We start from the raw sequence: 10,343 nt of genomic DNA on the forward strand, positions 1-10,343 counted from the left end.
GACAAATTGTATAATTTTTAGGTATTTTAAAGTACTTTTAGGTCAATTTTGCTGTAAATAGCATACCTAACCTTGGTTTAGAAGCCATCAAGCAGGGTATAAATTTCTTGCCATACTGGCATCATGAGATGTAATTAATGCCAAATTATAATATAAAATCCTGCTAAAATGTTTGTTTGACTTATTTGCATTCAAAAATATAAAGCGATACATTCTGAGGATATCATATAAAGCACAATCTTTGGTTACAAGATAGAAAATAAAATTAAAAAAGAGCCCCAAAATGTTTTGTCATCTCCTATTCCTGGATTTCTAATACATTAACCTAACTGTTTGTGTTGTACATGTGCATATGTATGTAATTGTGGTAAAGTGAAATTTAGCATATTTTTGATAATGTAAATTTGTATATATATATTGATTAGATATATTGGAATAAAATGATGGTCATACTATAAATATTATTAGTTACAAATTGAATGGTATTTAATTTGTCTAGTGACAAGTCTGATTACTGTTAAACTGACCAGTGTACCTGTTTGTCTATGTTACCTTGATTTCTATATTTAGAATCTTAATTAAGGCTATATTTCTTATGGATAGTGATTTTGGTCACATGTTCTTTTTGGAGGGAAAATTCTATTGTTCTGGTCACTTTTATTTCAACTGTCATAATGAGCAGATATATTTCACAGTTTTAGAGTTTGCAAATTGTCTTATATGAATTATTGTATAGTTATTGCTGAATCTTTTGGGAATCCACTTACATTATTACTACTTTACAGGTCAGTTGTATATACTTTTCTCACATAGTTTTAATAGTCCTAGAGTTTTTAACAGAGTATGCAAGATTTGGTAAGATAAATTGGATTGAATGGAGAAATGAATCTGTAGTATGAATATGACCTTTAATATGAATGATAAATACAATTAATTGATAAAATTGAGAATGGAAATGGGGAATGTGTCAAAGAGACAACAACCCGACCAAATAAAAAACAACAGCAGAAGGTCACCAACAGGTCTTCAATGTAGCGAGAAATTCCCGCACCCGGTGGCGTCCTTCAGCTGGCCCCTAAACATATATATACTAGTTCAGTGATAATGAACGCCATACTAATTTCCAAATTGTACACAAGAAACTAATATAAAAATAATACAAGACTAACAAAGGCCAGAGGCTCCTGACTTGGGACAGGCGCAAAAATGCGGCGGGGTTAAACATGTTTGTGAGATCTCAACCCTCCCCCTATACCTCTAACCAATGTAGAAAAATAAACTATCATGCTTTAAATCATTAAAGATTGATAAATGATTAAAATATTAAATAATTACTAAATAATAGATTTAATTATAATAGAGCATCGGTGTGAAATTATATTAAATAGAAAGAAAGAGTTTTCTTGTGTATAAATAAGAAGTAAATTAAATAGTTAAATATTCATTTTAAACCTTTATTATGTTTTAGTATCTAAGGGAACAGATTTTCTTATTTTTGGTATGTGTTCATATTATAGACATGGAACACAGAAGTTATAAATTTATATTTATCTTCAGGTTAATATTTGATGTACATGTAGCCAATACACATATGAAGTCTTGTGACCTTCAAACTAGCACTTGAGGTAAGCAAAGAGTTGTATTATGTTGTTTTATAATTTGGTTAGTTATTTGCTTATTTTGCTTACTTTGCATTGCTGAGTTGCTGCATGTAGATATGTTAATGTTTTACCGTTTTGCTTATAGTTTATTAATTTACTATTTATGGAATTCATGTAGAATATATTATTTACATGGTAACAGAATATTTATTGCAATTAAGTTTATGAGATGCATAAACTAATACATGTAAGACGCAAGTTTATGTTGAGTCTTTGAGATAGAATTATAGATGTGAAAGAGAATATTATTTTATTTAGGATGTTATACAGTGCAATGTACTTGTTCAGAAACTTGTCAGAGTTATCTATCTTTGCACCTGTATTTATAGTATTTTAAAATTATGTTTTGTAGGGTCTTTATGTGAGACAACTGATTACTAAGAGCTTTAATAAAGAATCCATACATATTACAACCGAGTTTTTATGATGCCCATTTCCACCCAGTTTCATATACATATCTGTCTAGCATGATTCATCTAACCTTCACCTCATTTTCAAGGTTCATTAGTTTTCCTTTATAAGTTTGTTTCTAAGATATGCAATTTGAACGGCTAGGTCAACTACATGTACATTTAAAGCATATTTGGTGTATGGAATGATTGTGGGTGTAGATGTATATTTCCAGTTTGGCTATATCTGACATTTGACCTCCTTTGATTATGTTAAGTTTATGTGATAGTTCTAATACAGCTTTATATTTAGAACTGTCAACATAATATCAATGGAAAATATAGAAGGCGAGACTGTTTCACCATGTGCACTTTTGTTTCTGCAAGGATAGGCATAATTTTGGACCATAAAAGTATGTCGGTTTAAGAAGGATCAATGATGAAATACTGAAGTTATCCAACTGAGGCAGGTAACACTGCATATACCACTTCTCTTGATTTTCATATTTATTCTTATTAGGCATGTCTAGAACAATAATTTAAGTGACTCTTGATTACAGCTCAAATTTGAACACGTACCTTTTACAAGTTTTGATTATGACCATTACTTATAAGTTTAACAATTTTGTTAGTATTAACTTGGCCTGACTGTACTAGAAACCAGCATAAAGTACCTTGGAAATAAAACTATTCATGTGTTATTTCCCTTACTGACTTTGGTAGTATAAAGGCTCTATACAATATACATGTAGCTTAATCATGTTAATTTTTTAGTTTCAATATATCTGTAATTATGTTGAGATAATTTCAAACTTGACATATATACTTTTAACTCTGTTTAAATTGAGTTTTTATAAGATGTGTTTAAGACATTATTAACATGGATAGGCATGAACATATTATTGTTTACTTAATATGATATTTATAATCAGATGTTTATCCTAAGTTGGATATGGCACCTTTTATACAAATACAAATACAAATATTTTTATTGGCACAAACTCATTAACAATAAATGGTTAAGACCTATGGCATTACATACAACTATAACAATTGACATGGTAGAATGAAAGGTATAATTATATCGGTATAGTTTACAAATCTAAAGTTTTCAATAATTGAATTTTTTTAATATTGTAGATGATGTTGGGATAGAGGGGAACTTATAATAATGGAGGGGACAGCTGTAGATGAAACTTTTGAGGTAGAAGATCACATGTTGTAATGAGAAGACAGATCTGCTGAGAGTTTTGTGATGTAGAGGTTTGAGCTTCTCTAAATTTGACTAAAAGATATTGATAATGAGTTTGGTTAAATTAGACATTTAAAAAAGAATAATGTTTTAAGGGCTGATGATCCATTTCCTTTATTATCTAAATATACATGTTCACAGAAATGAAGTCTGCAGATGACTTATTGCAGTTGGAACAACATCCAGAATCCTGTGAAGAGTGGACTCTCTTAGTTACTTTACTGCTAAAAAGTCCCTAATTAAAATAAAATTGAGAATGAAAATGGGGAATGTGCTAAAGAGACAACATTCCCGCACCCAGAGGCATTCTTCAGCTGGCCCCGAAACAAATATATTATAGTTCAGTGATAATGAATGCCATACTAAACTTCAAATTATACACAAGAAACTAAAAGTTAAAATAATAGAAGACTAACAAAGGTAAGAGGCTCCTGACTTGGAACAGGCGCATAAATGCGGCAGGGTTAAACATGTTTGTGAGATCCCTCCCCCTATACCTCTAGCCAATGCAGAAAAGTAAAAGCATAACAATAAGCACATCAAAATTCAGTTCAAGAGAAGTCCGGGTCTGATGTCAAAAGATGTAACCAAAAAAAATAAACAAAATGACAATAATACATAAATAACATCAGACTGCTTGTAGTTAACTGACATGCCTAATTATTCATTTAAGTTTCTTTTTAAGTATAGCCACCAAAATTTAGGTGAAATTGTGCTGAAATATGGAAATATAGTAGAATTTCCCAAAAAAAACTCTAGCCCTTATATTACACATCTTTTGTTGGCGCGGCTGTTTACTACATGTATTTAAGAAAAATGAAATTTAAAAAAAAATGAACAGAAGAAAAAAATATGATACTGCTGAAAACTTGTGTAATATAGAGATTTGAGTTTCTATAAATTTGAGTTAAAATGCATTGATTATAAGATTTGTTAAATAAGATCTTTATAATATGTTTTATAAAGCCTAAAGATCTACTTCTTTTATTTTTTAATACACATGCTTCCAGAAATGAAGTCTGCAGATGACTTATTGCTGAACTACATTCTGAATTTTAGATCATGAATCATAGGAAGAATTGACTTTTAACTTTATCTTTTAAAACCCTAATTGTTCAGTAGATTCTTTTTAAACAGCCATTGAAATTAAGGTGAAAATTTTGAAAAAATATAAAATTTAGAATTTCCCAAGAATATCTAGCCTTTATATTGCACATCTTTGTTGGGGCAGCAGTATATTTAAAAAGAAAAGCAAGAGAAAAACATAATGGGAAAAAATTTATACTGCTGAAAATTTAAGTTTTTATGAAAGATGATTTTTGAGTTTTTATTTGTGAAGGAAGCGGGTGTGCTTGGAGAAAACCTAAGACCTTTGCTCGGAAAACTGACAATCCTAGTCCATTAAGATTGGAGTCAAATGCACCTGCACGAGAGGGTTTAAGCTCACAACCTCAGTGTTGACTGGCTAGTGATTACAGTAGTAACTACATACATGTAGACCACTTGGCCACCTAGACCCCTATAACATTTGAATATAAAGATCTATTTAGTATTAGGGATCATGTACAGTCAAGCCTGTTTTAAGCATGTCACTCATGGGAAGTATCAAAAGAAGTTCTGAAAAATTCCCAGTCCAAAAAAAACAATGTGGCTGGGATTAAAACTTGATTTAGTTTTATAGTTGGAAGATTTATTGTTCTGACATGTGAGCAGACAAATATTAAATGGTGGACTCTTTCACTGTTAATTAGAAGAAGACATTAATGGTGTTTATACACTTGGCTAAATAAGTCCATGAAGGTGTAACACCACTAATTCAGGCCCGGCAAGAAAGCACATACCAGAAAGTAGTACATATTTAACACAAAATAGTTCCTACGCATGGACATATCTTTCAAAATGTGTAGAATATTTTATTAATTTTGGTATCAAATGAAAGCTGCATAACTGGTGATCATTGTAGAACAATTTTTGACTGATAAATTTGAATAATAAAAAAATGGCATGAAATTTAAAAAGGAGGGTACATTTTGCCTTTTTGTCAGATCGGAAGTACCTGTTTTGGTACATCCGTAGCTCCGGGAACCAGTTCTTTCTTCTATGCAATTAAAGGTATGTTGATTTTTTCAGTACAGGATACCAGAAGGTGTTGCTTTGAAATGCAATGATTGCCACTTTATTTGAACTTAAAATAAAAGAGGTGTGCCTGCTTGAAACGGAGGAATTTAACATAGAAAGCAATGGGACCATGAATTAGTGGTGTACTTCCTGAAATGCTTTTCAATGATATTAATTGAAGGAAGAGGAATACAAAGGATTCACAAATTTAATTCCTATTTCTAGATCTTTGTTTCAAACGGGTTCCTTTTTTGATTTTGATACAGAACATAGATATTTTTCATCATGATTATAATCATGATAATTGGTAACTGAAAAACAGTACAATGATGATTTCGTGCACTAATATAAAGGTGACCACATGTACAGGTGACCACTGAAATATTCAGAACAAATGCTTAAGATGGTATCTTAAGGCAGGTTTGACTGTAAATGATTATATTTTTTCACATCTAGAATTTTGGTTAACAATAAATCATGTAAAGAATGACTTTCTTTCAACTTGATCATTAACAATCCTTGTTTCAGAAGTATCTTTTTAAGCAGCAACTGTTTTTTTAAAGGAATCATAGCTACATGCATGAGATGCAAAGAGTGGAATAATTAGCAAGGAGACATGAAATTCATTTACAGGTATAATTGGATTGCTGCTACACATGGAAAGTTCACAATGGGGAAATTGAAGTCTCTTTTGTCAAATTATAGCTCTCAGCTGGTCCTTGCTGATGGCTTCTAGGCGACGGCAAGAATGAAGTACAGCGCCATATCTGTTGTATCCTTCTTCTGGTTCACACAGTGGGTTAGTTGGGATCAACTTTTTTTGGTTACCTTTTAAGAGATCACCTACATTGTGGAATGTGAAATTAAGGGATAATGCTTGATTCTTTTTATCCTTGATTAGTGCCTGTATGAAGTCTGCCTTAAAAGGGGCAGGGTTCCCATAGCAATGTCAACATTTTTTATTGTTCTTTTTTTAAATTTTTTAATAGTTTTCTCAATAAAACTTTTTTCTGTTTTGTCCTTTTTTTCAGATTTATCAAACTTCTTCTTCTTCAACATTATTTCATTATTTATTATTTAACTTTTCTTATTCTGAATCAGTATTAAGGTCTGCAGCAATGCTTTTAGAAATTTTAATTGTTATTTTCCTGTAAATTTACAGTTTATTAAGTATGAGATAATGATATCTCTTTTGGCTTTTTAATGATCATGTCAATTGGCTAAACAAAGTTTTAGTCTCTGGCAATCTTAATGAAGGTTATTCCACTAACCAGTTGGCTACACTGAAAATTGTAACATCCATTCATTTAAGTTTATGAAATATTTTAATTTCTTTAAAAATTATACTTATGTCCCTCCATATCTAGTACTTCATTTAAAAATCTTTTCATTCTATGAAGTATCAACACTAACCTGGGGGGTTTACTAACATGATACTTCCTAAATAGGTTGTTAGGTATTTAAGTGGCATGATAGAGTGGCACAAGGGAGAGAGAGATTGGTGTATGACATTCTAGTAAGGGTTTGGGGTACTAACCAGATGGAGGGATATGGTTGCTTTTTATTCATTAAGTATGTGTGCAGAATTGAATTTATTGGGTTGAGACTGATTGTTGTTAGTAAATGACTTTCTAAAGACAAAATGCCATTAATTTAGTCTTACATATTATTATAACTTCAGATAAATACCTAATACCTAAAATTCAGAATGGGACAGTTAAATAAGTAATTTTTTGTGGGGGGCGATGAAATGTAAAATTTGAAGAAAAAAAAATTCTTTAGACCTATTCATGTTTACAATTTTTTTATTTCATTTCTTCACTTCAATTTCGATTGACCATTGTGATGATATTCAAATTTTAATTTGATGGGGAACAGATAAATGACAACCTTCCTTTTTAAAATCAATTTAATGTCATATTTTTGTAACACAGTTGACATTTCTATAGGAACTTATTACTGTAAACCAACTCATTTTATGGACATTTTATTCGTGTTGCGCCATTTCTATCAATCTTCGCAGCGTTTTTTTTTTCGTGTATCACCCTTTCTATCATATTTCACATAGGATTTTTTCCTGTGTATAAACGAAAAAAGAAGATGTAGTTTGATTGCCAATGAGACTTTACACTCCACAAGAGACTAAATGATACAGAAACTAACAGCTATAGGTCACTGTATGACCTTCAACAATGAGCAAAGCAGAAAAAGATGTGTTATGATTGCCAATGAAACAACTCTTTACATGAGACTAAATAACATAGAAATTAACAGCTACAGGTCACTGTACGGCCTTCAACAATGAGCAAAGCAGAAAAAGATGTGTTATGATTGCCAATGAAACAACTTTCCACAAGAGACTAAATAACATAGAAATTAACAGCTATAGGTCACTGTACGGCCTTCAACAATGAGCAAAGCAGAAAAAGATGTGTTATGATTGCTAATGAAACAACTCTCCACAAGAGACTAAATGACACAAAAATTTACAGCTACATGTCACTGTACAGCCTTCCACAATGAGCAAAGCAGATACCACACATTCAACTATAAAAGGCTCAGAAATCACAAATGAAAAAATTAAAAGAAAAGAATCCCATATTGCTGTTTTTTACATATTTTGCATGGATGTGTTATCTTATTTTTCGGGTTACTTCATTCTATTTTGAAATATTTGTGATTTATATTCGGCTTATTTCTTTTCGCTTGAAGTCGCGTTAATAAATTGTCTGAAAAATGAGTTGGTTCACAGTATGCTCCTCTTCTAGTCTTGGTTTCTCCCTCCCTCCCCCTTGTAGCAGTCTCAATAATCCTTTATTCCCCGCCCCACCTTGGTCAAAGGCAGGGTCTTAAATTGCATATGATATGATTGCCAATAAGACAAACTCTTCATCTGAAGACCAAATGTCAAAGATTGATGCAGCTGGGGTCTGTAACAAATAAGGAGATGTGATATGATTGCCAATAAGACAAAGTCTTCATCAAGACCAAATGACAGAGATTGATGCAGGGTCTTTAACACTGGAGCAATGACCTTATATTTCAACACGTGACAAATATGGAGATGTGATATGATTGCCAATAAGACATTTATTAAACTATTCATCAAGACCAAATGACAGAGATTGATGCAGGGTCTTTGACAATGGAGCAATGACCTAATATTTCAACAGGTAACAAATATTGAGATGTGATATGATTGCCAATAAGACATTTATTAAACTCCTCATCACAACCAAATGACAGAGATTGATGCAGGGTCTTTGACAATGGAGCAATGACCTAATATTTCAACTTGTAACAAATATGGAGATGTGATATGATTGCCAATAAGACATTTATTAAACTCTTCATCACGACCAAATGACCAAATGACAGAGATGGATGCAGGGTCTTTAACATTAGAGCAATGACCTAATATTTCAACAATTCAAGTATGGAGATGTGATATGATTGCCAATAAGACATTTATTAAACTCTTCATCACGACCAAATGACAGAGATTAATGCAGGGTCTTTAACAATGGAGCAATGACCTAATATTTCAAAAATGCAAATATGGAGATGTGATATGATTGCTAGTAAGACAAACTTTTCATCAAGACCAAATGTCAAGAGATTGATGCAGGGTCTTTAACAATGGAGCAATGACCTAATATTTCATATACAAATCCCATTTACATATAAACATCAGATGTGGTATGATTGCCTTTGGTACAAGTATGTTGCTGGTTTTAGATATCCACCCTATCATTCATCTTTACATATGAAGTAGACTTGATTCAGAGGCTTGTTGGGGATAACAGAGGAACTTGCACTGTACTTTTACCTCACATTCCTCAATTTAGGTATTTCTTTTTTCAAAATTCAAAATTATTTTTTTTTTTTTTTTTTGGGTTTTCATTTATATAAAGATAATTCAAAGTTTGTTGACATTATTGATTTCTTTTTTCAAAATTCAAAATTACTTTTTTTTTCTTTTTTTTTTGGTTTTCATTTATATAAAGATAATTCAAAGTTTGTTGACATTATTGATTTCTTTTTTCAAAATTCAAAATTCCTTTTTTTTTTTTTTTTTTTGGTTTTCATTTATATAAAGATAATTCAAAGTTTTTTGACATTATTGATTCCTTACTTTTTTACTTTTTTTATTTTTGGTTTTCATTTATATAAAGATAATTCAAAGTTTGTTGCCATTATCGATTCCTTCTGTAATTCCTACATGTATATATATATATATAAAACAGCTAGTTGTAAGGAGCATCCGATATAGGAAGACTGGCTCATATCTTGACCTTAGCCTGGGGTTGTTGGTGAGGTCAGTTGGGAACTATAAAAAATTACAACAAAGGAGACTTCTTTTTTTCTGATTGTGAACCTTCTATTATTATGTAGCAACAATCCAGGTATAGTTGTATATATGGATTTTGTATCTCCATGTTGATTATTTTACTCCTTGCATGTGCTGTACTTGTTTCCTTAATAACATGTCTGCTGTTTTTAAAGGATATCACCAGTGGCGGATGCAGGTATTTTCGAAAGGGGGGGTGCTAGCCCAGGGCAAAGGGGGGGTGCAGGGGGGTGCAAACATATGTCCCGATTCAAATGCATTGATCGGCCAAAATAAAGGGGGGGTGCGGACCCCCGGAACCCCCCCTCTGGATCCGCCACTGATATCACTGAACCAAGGGTTGCTAATGATAAAAGTTGTAAACAGAATAATTACAAGAAAATGTGGTAAGATTGCCAATAAGACAACTCTCCACAAGAGACCAAAATTAATAAAGACAACAGTAGTATACCGCTCTTAAAAAATTGTAAATTGATTGAGAGAAAAGTAAACAAAGTTGTGTAACAAACTAAAACCGAGGGAGTCACATCAACTATTAGAGCAAAACAACAGAAACACTGAAGTGCAACAAT

General features: G+C 31.7%; 1 long non-coding RNA gene across 1 annotated transcript; it reads left to right on the plus strand.

Moving 5' to 3' along the window:
• Positions 1-511: 511 nt before the first annotated feature.
• Positions 512-9,928, plus strand: LOC134695507 (uncharacterized). Its single transcript, XR_010102780.1, has 3 exons — positions 512-785; positions 1,558-1,625; positions 3,191-9,928. It is a non-coding gene; the product is annotated as an uncharacterized LOC134695507 (long non-coding RNA).
• The last annotated feature ends 415 nt before the right edge of the window (positions 9,929-10,343 follow it).

The sequence above is a fragment of the Mytilus trossulus genome, chromosome 13, assembly GCF_036588685.1.
Source record: "Mytilus trossulus isolate FHL-02 chromosome 13, PNRI_Mtr1.1.1.hap1, whole genome shotgun sequence".
Classification (NCBI taxonomy): domain Eukaryota; kingdom Metazoa; phylum Mollusca; class Bivalvia; order Mytilida; family Mytilidae; genus Mytilus; species Mytilus trossulus.